Source organism: Arachis stenosperma, chromosome 4 (assembly GCF_014773155.1).
Source record: "Arachis stenosperma cultivar V10309 chromosome 4, arast.V10309.gnm1.PFL2, whole genome shotgun sequence".
NCBI classification, from domain to species: Eukaryota; Viridiplantae; Streptophyta; class Magnoliopsida; order Fabales; family Fabaceae; genus Arachis; species Arachis stenosperma.
In genome coordinates, this window is record NC_080380.1 from 144,499,628 (window position 1) to 144,520,341 (window position 20,714).

At 31.0% G+C, this 20,714-nt stretch overlaps 2 long non-coding RNA genes across 2 annotated transcripts; both read left to right on the forward strand.

Annotated features, from left to right (window-relative positions):
• Positions 1 to 698: 698 nt before the first annotated feature.
• LOC130972914 (uncharacterized) lies at positions 699 to 3,729 on the forward strand. Its single transcript, XR_009083957.1, has 4 exons — positions 699 to 850; positions 946 to 999; positions 1,075 to 1,222; positions 3,401 to 3,729. It is a non-coding gene; the product is annotated as an uncharacterized LOC130972914 (long non-coding RNA).
• Positions 3,730 to 7,915: 4,186 nt separating this feature from the next.
• On the forward strand, positions 7,916 to 8,404 carry LOC130973002 (uncharacterized). The gene is made up of 3 exons (XR_009083981.1): positions 7,916 to 8,062; positions 8,158 to 8,211; positions 8,287 to 8,404. It is a non-coding gene; the product is annotated as an uncharacterized LOC130973002 (long non-coding RNA).
• The last annotated feature ends 12,310 nt before the right edge of the window (positions 8,405 to 20,714 follow it).

Consider the following 20,714-nt stretch of genomic DNA (forward strand, 5'->3'; position numbering starts at 1 on the left):
TATTAAGGTAATGTCGTTTCTCTAGAATAAGACCACTTTTATTCCATTTATCAATTTCAATAATGTAAATTTTAATTATAAATCAATTTAGTTTTTAAGACTATAAAAAATAATACTTCAAAAATATTTATTAAAGTTGCTCTAATTTAAAAATTAAAGATTCAAACACTTAATATTAATAATTTTTTTGCATTTATACCTATTATTTATTACATTTAAGTCTATTACATGCATTTTAAATATTAAAAGAAATATCACCAAATAATATAATTTTTAGGTCCAGTTAGATAAACAAATTTTTTGTCAATCAAGTGGTCCAAATTCATAAAAAATTACTTACACAATGTGGCATGAATTACGCATTTATTCTTCTTCATGTTTTTCCTTCTCCTTTTTGTATATCCTTTAGGTAGCGTTTGTTTTCAGGTTGTAAACCCCGCTAAAATCGGTATATAATTAGTCAATAAATCGAATTTTCAATAGGAAAATTAAATACGCAAAACTGATATCAAAATAGGATAGAGCTTGTCGAAACGAGAATTTTGATACCAATTTCGAAAAGTTTGGCCCAAGATTGGGCCGGATGGGCCGAACTGGTTGAACCAGACCCAAAATGGGCCCAAGGCCCAACCAAACCCAATCCATTAAAGAAGCACAGCTTCTTATTTCCCTTCTTCTTCATTATTCACGCTGGGAAACATTTCTTAGGGGGAAGAAGAACACAAGCAAAAACCTAACCCTCACTTTAATTTCAAATCCATGTAACTTTTGATCCAGAGCTCCGATTGACGAACCGTTTGCGACCACGCGTTCACCGTGACGAGCTCTACGAAACCCATGGAACAATTTGGTAGGTAACTCATTATTTCCTTCTCAGCCAGATTCTCCTAATTTCGGAAATTTATGAACAATTAAGTTAAAAATTGTTCAATTCTTGTGTTCTAGGTTCAAGTTAGCTTCCGGAACTTGTGGGCTCAAGCTATTGAGCATATGGGTATGGTAAGAACACCCTAACCCTAGCTCAATCTTGTTTTAGTAATGGAGAACTGAAATTGGAATATGTATATGTATTAGGTGTAGATTAAGTGGGTATATATGCATTGGGAATATTTAGAGGCTTGTTGGTGATCAAAGCTTAGTTTGTGGCTATTTTACTTGAGCTTGAAGAGGCTGTAATTTTGTGTTGAAAAGCTGCCTTGGGTGAATTAAGTGATCGGCCAAGGTATGGTTTAAGTTTCGCACGTTTAATATTTACGGTGTTGTGAAAACTTAGGTTAGAGGTACCATAGGACAAGTTGAATGGTTTGTTGTATTTAATGATTAGCCTTGTAATGTTATTGGAATAGATTTGTTGGTGGATATATATATTGGAATTATGAGGTGTGGAGGTTATTAATAATGTGTTCTTATATTTATTTATGATGGATTAGGATTGGGGTTTGTTAATAAGGATGTAGAGTTGTGTTGTGGTGGTATTGCATGTGCTGTAACTAATTATGTAATGATCGGAATTGCATGAGACCAAGTCTGGGCTAAACTTGGGAATATAAGGAACTAAACTGAAAAAAAATTGGGACCTTTTTGTTAAATATACAATTTATGGCAAATTTTTAAAGTTAGGTTGTTAAATCTGTCCTGCAGCAGAAAAGATCAAACAGGGTAGCAACTTGTTTGTCTTGCTGCGACTTCTACGAGTTGAGTTTTGGAGCGAAACCAATTTTGTTATAAAATTTGATTAACTAGCTTTATTTCTCTAAAATTTTAGAATTCTAAGAGTTAAGGATTGGGAGCTGTGAATTTTTGAATATTGATGGTCAAAACTGAAAAGAAACAGATTTTGCCTCATTTTTACTTAACTTCCGGGTAATGTAACTTTTTCATTAAAAATGGTATTGACTCAGAACCAATGGAGAAAGAAACCTGGATGAGTAAAGTTTAACTACATTACTTTTCAAAGTCATTGGATTTATCTTGAATTTTATATTGAATTTTGAATATCACATGCTGCTGCTGTTTTTCTGGTTTTATGCACTGCAGAGCAGTCATGGTTTTTCCTTTATTCCCGAGGCTAGAAAAATCAGAAAATTATGATATTTAGTTTGTTAGAAAGCTTATTTCAATATGAACGCCTGGACATAAAGTTTGTGCAATTCTGAGTTCATTTGCTATATTAGAAACAGAAAAGAAAATAGAGTGTCCAGGATGTCTTAGTGATAGTCATGAGTTCGAGAAGTTAAAGTGCAATCCTCGTGTGATGTGATTGATTTAATGTTGGAGTTGGGTTGATTTTAAGATTATTCGATATTAAGAAGGATGCGAAGAGTTTGATAAAAAGTTTGGTCAGGACCCGAAAAGGGCAATCAAGATGAATTATAAGAGAATGACGATGAAAAATGTGAAAGGGAGGTTGTTAATAAAAGGAGTTAATGTGCCATGGCTTGATGAATGATTAAATAATGATTATGACTATGAAATGGCTTATGAATGATGATATCTGAGATACGAGTTCCCTGGGTAAAAACCGCGGCTCGCCACCACGTGTTCCAGGTTGATTCTCGATACTCTGTTAACCCTACGTCGTAAGGGCGACCGGGCGCACATAATTTCCCGGGTATGGATAGCCCCCATTGAGTGATTATATGATGAATGTATGTGAAATCTATGCATAGACTCTTGGGGATGCGCGACGAGGGACAGTCTAAGGTTTTCGGACTTGTCGGGTTGGCTGGATAACCGACAGATGGGCCCCATCAGCCATAGGACAGACATGCATCATATGCATTTGTTTGCTTTGATTGCTATGCATTTCCTGGGTTTGCCTAATTGATTTATATCACCTGCTACCTGCTATACTTGCTATTTGTACTATCTGCTCATTACTTGTGCGTGAACTTGTTTGGTTGCTTGTTTTTGTTGCATTGGGGATGATGGAGGGATGGAGGAAAGGAGAAATGGCTTGGTGTTAGATTAGGATTGAAATTGAGTAAGTTAGGCAGAACGTATTTCGGTTCAGTGGTTTGCTGTTAGGTTGAGTTTGAACTGAAAATGAAGGATTAACCACATGAACGTATTTCGGTTCGGTGGCTATTGTGAATTCGGTTCGGATTAACCACATGAACGTATTTCGGTTCGGTGGCTATTGTAATTTCGGTTCTATGCAGGTATGATTTTCGGTTCAGTGGGTTGCTGTTGGGTTAAGTTTGAACTTGAGTAAGTTAGGTAGATTTAGAATACCTACCCCTGTTTATGGCTTCTATTTTAATGCTTAAGTTGGATAATTGAATAACGGAGTTCTAGGATTGCCTATGGCATTCTCAGGACCGTATTTCTTATGCGCGTGGCACTTTTACCATGCTGAGAACCTCCGGTTCTCATTCCATACTGTGTTGTTGTTTTTCAGATGCAGGTTGAGAGACTCCTCGCTAGGCGTCTGGATTCTGGAAAGCGAAGTAGTTCTTGGGTGTATTTTGGGTTCTATTTGTATATATGTAAATATATGTGTAGCTTACTCTCCAAGTAACTTATGTATGCTGCTCCTCTTAGAGGTTGAGGGAGAGATAGGAGTTTACTTTGGTATTTTGGTATATTTTGGGGACACTTATGTATGTTTATATGTATATATGTATCCTCCGGCCAGCCTTAGCTTCGCAGGCTGAGTCAGAGGCTAGTTATGCTGTTCCTTGGCTTTTCTTTATCCCTTCGTTTATTGTTCTATCATATTCCTATTAGGTTTCTTAGCACGCAAGTAATCCTATTCCTTGAGCGTTGCGCTTTTTATTTTGCGATTCTTGTTTACCCACTTTGTTCCAAGGCTCCTAGTATAATAATTTTTTCAGTATTATATGTATATCCTTACTATTAGAGGTCTGTAATACCATACTACCTCTGTTCTATGACTTAAGCGTAAAACATTGTGTAGTAGGGTGTTACATTATGGTATCAGAGCAGTTCGTTCCTATAGAGCCTGAGGGACAGACTGATTATGCCTCTGGGCATTCTCTGGGTGTCTATACATGCTATTTAGGGTATCTAACTGATATATGAGGCATGAATGCTCATGAGCATGCATTTGGGACTGTGAAATACTAAACTAGAGATATTGAGACTGATCACCTTGATATCACTTGTTTAGAGTGAACAGAAACCAAATGGCATCTCGTGGGCGCGGTCGTGAGCATAATCGAGGTCAAAGACGGAGAGCTAATGAGGTAACCATACCAATAGATAGTTTGACCGATATTGTGACCGCAATGACGAGTGTTGCTGCTGCCATTGGTACTGTTGCTGCCGCGACCATCCGAGTAATGGATGGGATGCAACCACAAGCTGGAACTGGCAACAATGATGATAATGAATATGAAGGTGGACATAATGCTCCGAATACAAAGGTACCACTGAGTTATCTGGAGCAGGTTAACGTTGGTCAGGCAACGGGAGAAAGCTCAAGGAGGGCTGAGGTAGCAAGAAGTGATCACCGAGAACCCTTCACAAAGAAAGAGGGAAAGATTACACCGAGGAGCCAAACTTTCAAAAAGAATCGCTTTGTCACTTCACATTCTCAGCGCCGGAACAATGACCGAAGGAACGATAATCGTTCGGACCCGAATTCAAAAGGGCAAACTAGTGCTCAACCGGGTGACTTAAGGTGCTCAAGTTGCAAGAGGTACCATCCAAACAGACCATGCAGGGCAGGAAAGGGTATGTTACAAGTGTGGGAAGCCAGGGCATATGTCTTGGAATTATTCGTACAGAGGAAGCCGGGATGCAACCGAACCCGATTTTCAAACGCGAGGTATTTATGAACCAACAGTTGAATTTTTAATTTTCTTGCCTACCATTGATATGTAATATTCCTTCGTGACGCATGACGAGTTTCAGTAATTATGAGGTCCAAGTCGATGATTAGTCGAAAACTATTGGTTGTTGAGACGGAGTAACACTTAGCTACCTTAGAGGGATGGTTAGACTTTTGAAGGTTAAGGATTAAGTAACGAAGTGGAAGTAGGTTGGACCACATAGAGGAAGCAGGTTTGACCATATCTAAGAAATCAGGAGTGTTGAGGGTTACGCGGAGTTATTGTTTGGAATTCAGTGATGGTGATATTTTGAGGAAGAGGAGTAAAGTGAACACAACCTTTAGATGTTAATTGTTAAGAGGTAAGGGAAGATGAAACAAATCCCTATACGAGAGAGTTTCTAAGACAATTCTTGAAGGTGTGTCAGAACTTCTATTTCAGAGAGAAAGCGTGTTTGCGATAGGCTTAGTACCGGAAGCCGGATTAACTTCAATCGCACCACAAGCAAAGACATCATCATAATCGGTAGAATTTAGGATTGAGTGGAAGGGAGTACTAGAAGAGGGAATCACCTAACAAACTATTTCTTTGTGGGAAGCATCGGTTATGCTAGAGAAGAAAGAAGAGAACGGTAGGAAACCTTATGCAGAGAGAGTGTGCTAACGAACCTTCGCGACTCGATCTAATCCTTCTTTTGAAACCTATATTGACATTCGATCCGGAGCTTTTCCTAAATAGCTTGACTACCTTTCTAACTTTACTCCTTGTGCACATAAATATTGTTTCTTCCAAGATGAGTCTGAGCTTGTCTCGGTATAAACGCGTAATCCTTGAATCTTGTACCCTCGCTATGACTAGAGTTGCCTTGTTCACAAACCATGTTCTTCAGAATCAGCTGAAATTTCTTTGACTCTATACGCTCTGTTCTCTCTACCAAGGGTCTTTAATTTGAACTCTTTTCTTGAGATGCACCTAGGTTCTTCTCCTTGTGCATTTCATTATTTCGGTATAATCTTGATTAACCGTGTACAAGATTTTCTTTTTAATCCTTACAAACACCGTTTGTATTGCTCATTCATTTTTGAGCTTAATGTCCTTTTGAAAGTTAACTCGAGCCTATATTAGTATCATGTATAAAGTATAGCTGCAACTATTGAGATGTTGATTCCTTAAGAGCAAGACTTTTGGATACGGAAAATGAAGCAGATAAGCATGCGCCCCCAAAAAGAGTTTTGGAGCATTAATTCTTGTCGACCACAAAGCCTATGATTAGTTTAATGCGCTAGAAATACACCGGTTACATAGATACCCGAATATGAAGAGAGCTTTCAAACTCCAAGAGAAGGATTAAACCCAAAACCAGTAATTAGAATACCCGAACTTATTTAACAACTCAGAATTAGTGCGATACATTACCAGAGGGGTTTAAGATACGTGTAAATACAATATCGTGAAGTGGTAACAGATGCCCTGAGTAAGAAGTTTTTGGGGAAATGCTTGGATATAAATTTCGGAGAATGGAAGGCTAGATAAGTTGGAACTTTAAATTGGATATTAAGGGTATAGATAAAGGAGTCAAACTAAATCTATTGCAGTTTTAAAACATAGCAAAGACGAAATGCAGGAAGCGTGAGGGGACGATAAAGACCTACCGAGGATGTCGAAGTCTGGCAAACAAAAGGGAACTAAGAAAAGATTTATATGTTTAATGTCGAAATAGAGATCGTAGAGTCAAGGACTTAAGGAGTGCAACAACAGTGATAAGGAGCTACTAAGAGAACCGAAGCCGGCTGAATCAAGAAGACACCATGAGTGGGTTATGTGTCGAGATTAGGAGTTAGAGTGAGAAACTGTTGTCCGAAGAATACAAGAGAGGATTTTCGAAGTTACCTTGAGATTTCTAAAACCTACCACGAATCAAAGAAGATATTTTGAGCAGACAGAAATGAAGAACGAGGTAGAAATATATGTGATTACAAGTTTGACGTATGAGAAAGAAATGAAAGACCACAAGAAACTGTTTGAAATGCCACAACCGTCGAAGGTTCTACATTAAAGATAAAAGGGAATAGCCATTTATTTCATAATAGGTTACCGAAGACTAGGACAAAAGATGATACTGTTAGGGAGCTGTGGATCAAGTGACCAGGCCCGTTTTGCCCATCGGAGTAAACCACTTCTTGGGGATATCAAAGAGACTATACATCAGGGAGAAGGTGAGACTTCACAGTATGTTAAACACATTTGAATTAACCGAAAACTGGAATACCAAACGTTTTAGTTCCTGAATTTAACAGCCGAAACAACGGAGGAAGAGTGACACAAATCTAAGTTAGAATTCTCACTATGAAAGCCGACAAAAGAGTTGGGCAGATCTAAGGAGAAGACTTCTCAAGTTGGAAGGAAGAGGATACCTATTTCTGAAGATCACTTCAACGAACTAGAATCGGATGATCAATCAAAAACTAAAAAGCTAAATCCCCATCACATCGGACCAGTGGCGTATAGGATCGCTTTACTATCACAATGTTCGAACCGGCATGATGTGTTTCACATATTACAGCTTCATAAATACACTTTCGACCCAGTGATGTCCCACAACCAGAATCAGTCCAAGTAAGAGAAGGTCTGACGCTTCTAGTAACTTTGGTTAGGATTGATGATACTAGCATTAAACGTTTACGCGGGAGAGAGGTTTTCTTAGTGAAAGTAGCTTGGTGTTGGGTTGGTATTGAAGAATACACCTAGAAGCTTGAGACAGAGATGCGGAAGGACTAACCACACCTCTATTCAGGTAGCGCACTCTGAATTTTGAGGACAAAATTCCTAATTAGGTGGGTAGGATGTAAACCCCGCTAAAATCGGTATATAATTAGTCAATAAATCGAATTTTCAATAGAAAAATTAAATACGCAAAACTGATATCAAAATAGGATAGAGCTTGTCGAAACGAGAATTTTGATACCAATTTCGAAAAGTTTGGCCCAAGATTGGGCCGGATGGGCCGAACTGGTTGAACCAGACCCAAAATGGGCCCAAGGCCCAACCAAACCCAATCCATTAAAGAAGCACAGCTTCTTATTTCCCTTCTTCTTCATTATTCACGTTGGGAAACATTTCTTAGGGGGAAGAAGAACACAAGCAAAAACCTAACCCTCACTTTAATTTCAAATCCATGTAACTTTTGATCCAGAGCTCCGATTGACGAACCGTTTGCGATCACGCGTTCACCGTGACGAGCTCTACGAAACCCATGGAACAATTTGGTAGGTAACTCATTATTTTCTTCTCAGCCAGCTTCTCCTAATTTCGGAAATTTATGAACAATTAAGTTAAAAATTGTTCAATTCTTGTGTTCTAGGTTCAAGTTAGCTTCCGGAACTTGTGGGCTCAAGCTATTGAGCATATGGGTATGGTAAGAACACCCTAACCCTAGCTCAATCTTGTTTTAGTAATGGAGAACTGAAATTGGAATATGTATATGTATTAGGTGTAGATTAAGTGGGTATATATGCATTGGGAATATTTAGAGGCTTGTTGGTGATCAAAGCTTAGTTTGTGGCTATTTTACTTGAGCTTGAAGAGGCTGTAATTTTGTGTTGAAAAGCTGCCTTGGGTGAATTAAGTGATCGGCCAAGGTATGGTTTAAGTTTCGCACGTTTAATATTTACGGTGTTGTGAAAACTTAGGTTAGAGGTACCATAGGACAAGTTGAATGGTTTGTTGTATTTAATGATTAGCCTTGTAATGTTATTGGAATAGATTTGTTGGTGGATATATATATTGGAATTATGAGGTGTGGAGGTTATTAATAATGTGTTCTTATATTTATTTATGATGGATTAGGATTGGGGTTTGTTAATAAGGATGTAGAGTTGTGTTGTGGTGGTATTGCATGTGCTGTAACTAATTATGTAATGATCGGAATTGCATGAGACCAAGTCTGGGCTAAACTTGGGAATATAAGGAACTAAACTGAAAAAAAATTGGGACCTTTTTGTTAAATATACAATTTATGGCAAATTTTAAAGTTAGGTTGTTAAATCTGTCCTGCAGCAGAAAAGATCAAACAGGGTAGCAACTTGTTTGTCTTGCTGCGACTTCTACGAGTTGAGTTTTGGAGCGAAACCAATTTTGTTATAAAATTTGATTAACTAGCTTTATTTCTCTAAAATTTTAGAATTCTAAGAGTTAAGGATTGGGAGCTGTGAATTTTTGAATATTGATGGTCAAAACTGAAAAGAAACAGATTTTGCCTCATTTTTACTTAACTTCCGGGTAATGTAACTTTTTCATTAAAAATGGTATTGACTCAGAACCAATGGAGAAAGAAACCTGGATGAGTAAAGTTTAACTACATTACTTTTCAAAGTCATTGGATTTATCTTGAATTTTATATTGAATTTTGAATATCACATGCTGCTGCTGTTTTTCTGGTTTTATGCACTGCAGAGCAGTCATGGTTTTTCCTTTATTCCCGAGGCTAGAAAAATCAGAAAATTATGATATTTAGTTTGTTAGAAAGCTTATTTCAATATGAACGCCTGGACATAAAGTTTGTGCAATTCTGAGTTCATTTGCTATATTAGAAACAGAAAAGAAAATAGAGTGTCCAGGATGTCTTAGTGATAGTCATGAGTTCGAGAAGTTAAAGTGCAATCCTCGTGTGATGTGATTGATTTAATGTTGGAGTTGGGTTGATTTTAAGATTATTCGATATTAAGAAGGATGCGAAGAGTTTGATAAAAAGTTTGGTCAGGACCCGAAAAGGGCAATCAAGATGAATTATAAGAGAATGACGATGAAAAATGTGAAAGGGAGGTTGTTAATAAAAGGAGTTAATGTGCCATGGCTTGATGAATGATTAAATAATGATTATGACTATGAAATGGCTTATGAATGATGATATCTGAGATACGAGTTCCCTGGGTAAAAACCGCGGCTCGCCACCACGTGTTCCAGGTTGATTCTCGATACTCTGTTAACCCTACGTCGTAAGGGCGACCGGGCGCACATAATTTCCCGGGTATGGATAGCCCCCATTGAGTGATTATATGATGAATGTATGTGAAATCTATGCATAGACTCTTGGGGATGCGCGACGAGGGACAGTCTAAGGTTTTCGGACTTGTCGGGTTGGCTGGATAACCGACAGATGGGCCCCATCAGCCATAGGACAGACATGCATCATATGCATTTGTTTGCTTTGATTGCTATGCATTTCCTGGGTTTGCCTAATTGATTTATATCACCTGCTACCTGCTATACTTGCTATTTGTACTATCTGCTCATTACTTGTGCGTGAACTTGTTTGGTTGCTTGTTTTTGTTGCATTGGGGATGATGGAGGGATGGAGGAAGGAGAAATGGCTTGGTGTTAGATTAGGATTGAAATTGAGTAAGTTAGGCAGAACGTATTTCGGTTCAGTGGTTTGCTGTTAGGTTGAGTTTGAACTGAAATGAAGGATTAACCACATGAACGTATTTCGGTTCGGTGGCTATTGTGAATTCGGTTCGGATTAACCACATGAACGTATTTCGGTTCGGTGGCTATTGTAATTTCGGTTCTATGCAGGTATGATTTTCGGTTCAGTGGGTTGCTGTTGGGTTAAGTTTGAACTTGAGTAAGTTAGGTAGATTTAGAATACCTACCCCTGTTTATGGCTTCTATTTTAATGCTTAAGTTGGATAATTGAATAACGGAGTTCTAGGATTGCCTATGGCATTCTCAGGACCGTATTTCTTATGCGCGTGGCACTTTTACCATGCTGAGAACCTCCGGTTCTCATTCCATACTGTGTTGTTGTTTTTCAGATGCAGGTTGAGAGACTCCTCGCTAGGCGTCTGGATTCTGGAAAGCGAAGTAGTTCTTGGGTGTATTTTGGGTTCTATTTGTATATATGTAAATATGTGTAGCTTACTCTCCAAGTAACTTATGTATGCTGCTCCTCTTAGAGGTTGAGGGAGAGATAGGAGTTTACTTTGGTATTTTGGTATATTTTGGGGACACTTATGTATGTTTATATGTATATATGTATCCTCCGGCCAGCCTTAGCTTCGCAGGCTGAGTCAGAGGCTAGTTATGCTGTTCCTTGGCTTTTCTTTATCCCTTCGTTTATTGTTCTATCATATTCCTATTAGGTTTCTTAGCACGCAAGTAATCCTATTCCTTGAGCGTTGCGCTTTTTATTTTGCGATTCTTGTTTACCCACTTTGTTCCAAGGCTCCTAGTATAATAATTTTTTCAGTATTATATGTATATCCTTACTATTAGAGGTCTGTAATACCATACTACCTCTGTTCTATGACTTAAGCGTAAAACATTGTGTAGTAGGGTGTTACACAGGTACTGAGACAGAGACTGAGAGACTGAGACTCAATATTGTGTTTGTTAGTTCAGAGACTGGTACTAAAATTTCTGTCTCTGTCTCCAAAATTTCAGTATTTCAGTACCTCCAAAAAGTAGGGACACAGGGGACTGAAATTTTTAGAGATGGAGACCGAAACTTTAACAACATTTTATACCTAAAATACTTTCATTTCAATTAATTAATTCCAATTTTACCCTTTGTGCAAATTAAATTAGAGTTTCATTCTTATTTCAATTCCTGTCTCCCATTTTGCACCAAACAGAATACTGAAATTTGTTTCAATCCCTGTCTTTTAGTCTCTGTCTCTCAATCTTAGTCTTTCTGTCTCTGTCTCTCCACCAAACGCTACCTTATTGTCATTCTTGTATTACGACTGTCGTTGTTGTATTTTTTATTTTATTTCTTCTCTTCTTCTTTCTTTTGGTGTTATTGCAATATTTTTTCTTTTCTTTTATTCTTGTTAAGAGGACGAAATAAAAGAAGAATTATAAGAAGGTAAAACAAAAAGAATAAGAGATAGAGTTTTAAATTGTACAAAATTTATCAGAAAAATAGTACTAAAATTTTTTAACTAACACAAAAAAATTTTTATTTTGACACCGAAATTTTTTAATCATGACAGATTCTTGTTAAGATGGTAAAATAAGAATGAGAAGATGAAGAGCATGAAGAAAATGATAAAGAAGAGAGGAGAGAGAATTTTGAATTATGCATAATTTATCACAAAAATATCACAAAAATTTTTTAACCGTGACACACAAAAATTTTTAATTTTGACACCAAAATTTCTTAACCATAACATAAATTTTTTAACTAATTAAAAGTTGTCAAAAAATAAATTAACACAAAAAAAATTAACCATGATATAGAAATTTTTTAAACAAAATTTTGCAAGGTTCTATACTTATAGTTTTTTAAAGATTTCTTATGTCATTTACCAAAATTTTTGATGTTATTTTTAATTAAATAATGTGCTAAAATTAATATTGTAGATTTTTTTCTTCTTCTTTTTTGGTATTCTTTTTCTTTTTGTTATTCTTCTTTTTTTGTTGTGTATTTTTTTCTCTTTTTATTCTTATTCTTTTTATGAGAGAGAGAAAAAAATAGAATAAAAAAAGAAAATAATGATGATGATAAAGGAGAAAAAAAACGAAAATACACATAAATTTAACTTAGTTAGATTTGATTTTAAAAAAATATTGATTGTCTAGTATTTTTTATAATTTTTTATAGTTTATATTTATTAAAAGTTATTTTTATTTTTATTTTTTAAAATACTAACATTATAATAAACTAATTTTAAAAGTGAAAACTTTAATAAATCGAGTTTTAAGTGTCATTAACTGTTTATCTATCCATAGTTGCCATGCTTGTCGTCCAAAGAGTAGTTGCATTGTTGTTAGTGGAACTTCCAATATATGAAAAAGTATTCCACCAATTAACAAACGTCTTAACCAGATAAAAACATATGGTCTTTCAATTGATTAGGAACACTAACATACACACCTAAATATCTCTCACCACTCACCATGGATAGATATCTTGGTGAGAAATGTTCACTACAAACTCCCTTTCTTAATTCCCTTGTTTAACTTAACTCCAACGTACATGTATACCCACTTAAGAATCCATGAATTAGGTATTTTATGCTCTAATATAATGTTTTGGTGGATTCATGATGTTTCTTTAAGTTACCTAAAGCAAATAAAGTTGCATAAATGGATTGGATGTGATGAGAGATGAGCAAGACTAATTCAATAATAGGGATATTAAAAGAGTTTTAACCACTTTAATATTTTTGTTTATATAAAAGCTAAATTTATTTAGTGATATATAAATATTAAATTACAATCCCAAAATTTTATTAAATTATTGAATATTATATTTTTTTTATGATCCGCAGATAAAGTTGAATACCCAGATTGAGAACAGATAGAAATTAATCATTCGTCAAATTTAAATCATTTATTTGTATATAAATCGGCTAAAATCAATTTTTTATATCTTAAAAACTTGTCTTCATATAAACTAATTTAAACTAATCTTTAAAATTAAAATTGACTTTATTTAAAATTTCAAAGTTGTTCAAACTCATGCATTATATTACAAATTGTTTTAAAACCAATTTGCTATATAAGCAAGTGGATTAATACGCTTTTTAAACCATTTAAAATTTAGTGCAGTTTAATTTCAGTTCAATTTATGAAAAAATTACAGAATAACACCCCTATCCAAAATATACCAATATTATTCAATTTTATTCTATGTCTAAAGTGTAACTTAACTACTTGTGTATTTTGTGAGCCCTAGCTAGTAGAATAGTTATATATTTTGGGACTAAGGATGATATATTGTAGTTTTGTTTCTATTTTGACTCATTATTGTATAATAAAATTGCTATTTATTTTTGTTTTCCTCTCTCTGTTGAGACTTGAGAGTGACTTTGGTTGGAACATCATAAACACATAGTCGGCAATGGCGGTTAATAACAAAAGGGCCCCCTCTCTGATCTGATTCTATATACTTATATATTTATTTATAAATTATTTGTTATAACTAATGAATTAAGAGAACAACGATAACAGTGGATAAAATATCACATATATCTTAATCTAAAATATTAAGGTACGTGCGCGTTTATAAGGCTTATATTTTACATATTTTTTACTTAATTTATTTTTCACTAATTTAAAACTTTATCTCCATATGCTTGATATCTCAACAGATATCCGCATATTATATCATTTAAGATTTAATTATTCTATTAGTCTTTATAATTTTATTAATTTTATAATTAAATTTTAAAATTTTTTTTAATTGAATTTTTATACTATTTTTAATTTTATAATTAAATTTTTTAATATAAAAATATTAAAATTAACTAAATATTTTTTTGTAAATTAAATATATTTATAATTAAAAATTTAATCGTATATATTTTTTTAAAAAATATTTTATAAATTTTAACGTTTTTAACATAAAAAGATCTAATTATAAAATTAAAAATAATATAAAAACTCAATTAAAATAAAATATATAAAAATCTAATTAAAAATTTAGTAAAATAATACAACAAAGTAATTAACATAATTTTAATTATTAGAATGCGCCACTTTAACGTTTAGAAAGTAAAACCACCTTAGATTCCTTTCTACCATATAATGTTTTAGAATATGCGGATGAATTAAATTTTAGATACACAATATACCCACATATTCCTTATATATTTAATATTTTTTTTTCAAATGTATTCTATAGAGTTTGAATTCTAAATCTTAGTGATAGGGAGGTGTGAAACACCACCTGAGCTAAGGCTCTTCGGCTAATCTGTAGAACATTCTAAATTCACTCAGTTTCTGCTGATGTACCAGAAAAAAAGATATAGGTGTTTTTGGTCTTCAGGATATGGGTATAGAGTTTAGACATATATTACATTGGATTGTTCTAAGGGAAAAAAAAACTATGGGCAGGGTTGGTATCATTGGGTCAAATTTTTGTGTGTAACGGGTGGAATTATCAAAATCCACTTAATCTGCATTCCTAAGTGAAAATGATTTAGTAGTTGGGCTTTGTATTTTTCAAAATTGGGCTTGAATAAATTTTTGTAGTATTAAAAGTTCAAAACTATGGACCTCAAAATTCCAAAAAGAAAAAGAAACACTCATTATCAAAAACGAAAGTAAGTACTTCCGTACTTTTCCCAAATTGGGTGCTAAAATTTTTTGTATCAGACAAAAAAACGAGAACTAATGTACAAAAAAAAAAAGAACTATTTTTGTGATGTATTATCGCATAATAAGCTTAATTATCGACACATTTAACACGTGAAATATGTTTTTTTTTTTTTTGCATATTTTTTGAATTTAGAGTATGGTGTTTGAACTAAACTCTAGATAATCAACACATTCCATCATTTTTAATCATTCTCATAGAACTATAAACTTGAGAAATACTTGAGTAATTCTATAGTATATTTAATGATTTAATAATTCTATAGTATATTTAATGATTTAATGCATGTTCTAAAAATTTATTCTTATTCAAAAACTTTATTTATCTATTTAATTGATTAAATAGGCGATTATTCTGTGTGTTAAGACTGTTCAAAATAAATTAATTTCTAAAATTTATAATTATTCTAGATTTTTAATTTTTTATTGTAATATTTTTTAATTTATAAAATTTAAAATTTGAATATGATAAAAAAAATTCAATTCAAATAGTAATATATTATATTTATTTTATTCTATAAATCGACTCAAATTATATTGCAAAACTTTTTTTATTAAATATAAAAATAAATAAAATTATAACGTTTTTAAAAATTATTAATCAAAATACATAAGATAAAAAATTTTTAAATTAAAACAAAATAATTAATTTATTTTAGTCAAATCAAATAATTAATATAATTGATTAGTTATAGTTATTATGATCAAACAAAATATTTGATATTTATCTCAATCAAATTAAATAAATAATTAATTACGACACTCTTAAAAATTATTAATTGAAATACATAAAACAAAAAAAATATACAAAATTGAAATAAAATCAACTCATTTATTCCAATCAAATCAAATTAAATAACTAATATAATAATAAATTATATTTATTTTATCTTTTAAATCAATTCAAATTATATTATTATAATAAAAAATGAACTTTGGCTCATATTATTATAATCTGTTTAGAGGATATTGTAATAATTGTCCCAAAATGACAAAAAAAAAAAAAAAAAGTAAAATCCAATTCAAATCAAATCAGAAGTGAATATCTATAACTCCACTAACAAAGAGTTGGTTTGAGGCTTTGAGCACTAAGCATCTTTAATTTATATAATTTAATTATAGTCTAGAGTTTAAAATCTTGTAAATACATCTTTTATAAATAATTTATATAATTCTATAGTCTAGAGTTTAAATGTTCAATTTTCTAAAGCTACAAGAGTACTTTTAGAGTACTTTTAGAAATGTACTTTTAGAAAATTGTAGAAGATATTTTCTACAATTTTACACATATAAAAATTAGAAGAAATATTTTTTAACTATTAAAAAATTTTGTGCTACATTGTCACATTGATTGATTGTAAAACGAAGTTTTGAGATTGATATGCATACACATTGTGAGCCAACTAAGTAGCAAAGAATCTTTCTATGGGGTTAAATCATAAATATTAGCATGTGAATAAGAACAGGAGCCATTATGGTTTTCCTTATTTGGCTAAGATAAAAAGGTTCTTTTCCCTTTGATTCACATGCCACTAAGTATATGTTCCTCCACCCTATTCAACTAGCCATTGTCTTTATTGTGTGTTCACCCCACTATTCAAAACATAATTAAGCACCTTCAATTAAAATTTGTCTGTCCTTTTTTGTCTGTTAGGCTAAACCCTAAACATATGACTACACCATACTATGTATCATGTATGTTGCAGATTTTAGTTGCAACTTAATTTAATTTGTTTTAATTAATTTATTGTGGATCTGTTGAGTGGCTGGGGGCTTTGTTGTACCAATTCAATTTAATTTATTGTTTGTTACTCAATCAACTACCTCTGTAAAATGCTAATATCCACAAGGTATGTAGAGTAGTTATGTTCAGGGCTAGTTTAGTCAATTTATAGCTAAAATTTTGATTTATCTTTTAAAAATATTATAATTTTAAATGAATTAACCGATTCTTTTACAAATATTTTTTCTCTTAATTTTTACACCTATTATCATATAAAAATATTTTAATATTTATAATAACTATAATATATATATATATATATATATATATATATATATATATAATACATAATACATGAAAGTAAATTATTTAAAATTTATTTATTTTTCTCATAATATTAAAATTATAACATATTAAGTTATATTTTATATATATTTTATTCACGAATATATTTTAAATACGTATAACAAAACTATTAGAATTGATTTATATTATTTTATAATATATTTTTTATGATATAAAATATAAAAATATAATTTACTATCACAATAATACTCAACAAAGTAAATTAATTAAAAGATTAGATAACTTTTTTATTTTATCGAATCTAAAAAAAATATAAGAATTAAGATGATTTTTTTATATATAAAACACTTTTTAGTATTGGTTTTTAATTAAAAAATAATAATCATAATTATATATATTACTAAATATATAATATTATATTTAATTATAGGATAAAAAACAAAAATAAGCGATGGAGAGAAAGAAATGACGTGAATCAGCCAAAACAAAATTTGATTCACGAATCAACTAATGCACAAATATATGTAGTTCGAATCAAACCGTTTCGAACTTGGATTGAATGTAATTCGAATTGAGCTACTTCGAATTACATGCAAAGCTGAAATATACATAATTCGAATTGAGTCCATTCGAATTACTATGAAACCTGAACTAAGCATAATTCGAATTGAGTTGGTTCGAATTACTCCTATGTAATGTTGATTCGAATTACACATTGTACAATAAGATACTAGAAAAAATACTATATAATATAAAAAATATATACTAAAAGAATATAAAACAAGATTATAATAAATTAATTTTAGTATAAAATTATTAAATATAAATTAATTTTAACTTCTGCTAGTACATTGAATTAAAAATAACATATAAAAATGTACTTGTATTTATTAAATTTTAATAATATATAAAAATTTAATGACTTTTTAAATATTCTTTTTATAATAGGAGTACATTTTTATATACTTTAAATACTTTATATAAAAATGTACTTGTATTTATCATATAAAAATAAAGTATTGTGCCAATATAATAAATTATAATATTTTAAATCAATTTTTTTCTAAAATTTTAGATTAAAAGCAACACATGAAAAAGTATTATTAGTATTTTAAAGCTAACTTAACTAAAAATGATAGAACTGTATTTTTTAGGATTTTATGTACAAAATTAGGCTAATTTTTTTTAATATTGATCAAAGATATGTGTTACATTATGTTATTTGGTTTCAGGTAAGTTTTACTCTTTTATATATATATATATATATATATATATATATATATATATTTGAGTAAAACTTATCTCAAACCAAATAATATAGTGTAACACATATCTTTGATCAATATTAAAAAAATTAGCCTAATTATGTACATAAAATTCTAAAAAATACAGTTCTATCTTTTTTAATTAAGTTAGCTTTAAAATACCAATAATGTTTTTTTATGTGCTGCTTTTAATTTAAAATTCTAGAAAAAATTGATTTAAAATATTATAATGTTATTATATTGGCACAACACTTTATTTTTGTATGATAAATACAAGTACATTTTTTCGAATCAACATCACATAGGAGTAATTCGAACCAACTCAATTCAATTCGAATTATACTTAGTTCAGGTTTCATAGTAATTCGAATTGACTCAATTCGAATTATGTATGTTTCAGCTTTGCATGTAATTCGAAGTAGCTCAATTCGAATTACATTCAATCCAAGTTTAAAACGGTTTGATTCGAACTACATATATTTATGCATTGGTTGATTAGTAAATCAAATTTTGTTTTAGCTCACGTAATTTTTTTCTCCTCATGATTTATTTTTATTTTTTACCCTTAATTATATAATATTTTAATTTTCGATTCTAACAAATTTTTGGATCCGTGCTGATAACACCCACTATAAATGTCTTTGATTCATTATCACAATCACATTAATATTTTACTATCTTTGTATGTAAATTCTCATTCAACCAGTAATAGTTGGCGCGGTTAATAATAACGTACGGAAGAGTGTTAAGTAAATAATGACTATCTTGAATAATATGAATAATTATTAATTAAATAAAAATATATTATATCTTAATTTAATACTATTAATTAAATTAAATATTAATTTACTCTTTTAACTCTATTAATTTACATTATTCACATATTCAAAAATATTATTAATTACTTATACTTTTTCTAATGCATATGAATTGATTCTCACTCATTATTAAAATGAGAGACACTTTAACCAACAATCTTACAAATATTTTATAAATATTATCTTAATTCTTTAATAGATGTAAACATTAATCTCCCTAAAAGAAGTTGGATTCTTAATATTTAAATAATTAAAACTCACATAAACTTATTTTTATGTAAATTTGATAATTAAATATTATTAGATAATATATAAAAATAGTTGTATGTGAAGTTTCACCTATTTAAATTTTTTGGTACATTAAAAAAAATATAATGTTACCGTTACCTTAATAGAGAAAAGTGGGCTTTGTGAGCATATGTAAGGCAAGCCCAATCTAAAAAAAATTATATGAATTCCTATGTAGACCGAAATTGGGATTAACAAAATAGAAGTTTGTTTCACCATGGTTGTATCTGACAGAAGTTGTTGAGACCAAAAATAAATCTATGCAAGACCAAGAACTAATTTTTTGAACAAAATATAATTTTTGGTAGACATGAACTAAACAGAATAGTAGTTCTAAATAAAATATTAAAATATATAAAAACTTCTAACCAACTTGAATTAGTCAAATAATTTTAATCTTATCCTATTTTACGCAATAATTTATTAACCAGCGATAGATCTTTCAATAGAACTCGGATCACAACAGATTAATTTTTAATTTATCAGATTAAAAAATATCGTAAGAAAAATATAAGAATCTTTTATTGTAAGTGAGTGAGTCATAATGAAGTACCTTTAATTTGATTAAGTGGTCACCAAAGATGTTCTTTTTCAAAAAAAATTAAAATTCCCATTTAGTTTAATGGATTTGTATGCATGTATAGAGTTATCTTCTATTTATCTTCCCCCCTTTTTTTTTAAGTAAAGGTCACCATAAAAAGTTGCATGTGTAAACAATATATTCTATATTGTGTATTATGAGCAGAAGAATAATAATTCCAATCCCTATCAGTAATATTTGCAAGTGTGGGCAGCATTTAGTAAAGAAGAAAGAAGGCAGAGGTGAAAAAGAAGAGTTGATAAGAATATTATAAATTAATAAAGATGGAGAGATTGTTAGAGATAAGGCCTAAAAGAAAATATGTGTAATATAAATAATGGACCACCATAATAGCTAGCAAGTGTACGTACACCCCTCATAATCTTTATGCTGTAAATAATTGTGTGGTCCATTATTTGGTCTGCAATAACTGGTCCTTTCGCATTTTGTTCCCCTGCTTATCTTTTTTTGTACAAAAGAAATTAAGGTTACAATGCATATAAAGTAAATTTCTCTATCCTTTATTAATAATATTTCTGTGGATTCATAGCAGGGTAGCTTAGCTTGTAGAAAATTTTAAAGTACATTTGAGCATAATTTAGTGTAGACGTGTTGAAAATTTATATGCAACTTTTAAGAGTGTTAATTGGTTTATGTTTTCAATTTTAGTATATTTATACATAAATATATAATAGTTGATTTGGTGATTGATTTTTTGTTTGCACATAACTTTTTTTGTTTTCGGTTATTTAGAATTTATGTAAAAAAACAATAAAAATAATAAAATTATATTTTATGTTTTTGTCTTCTTTATAAAATTCTAAAAATAAAAATAGA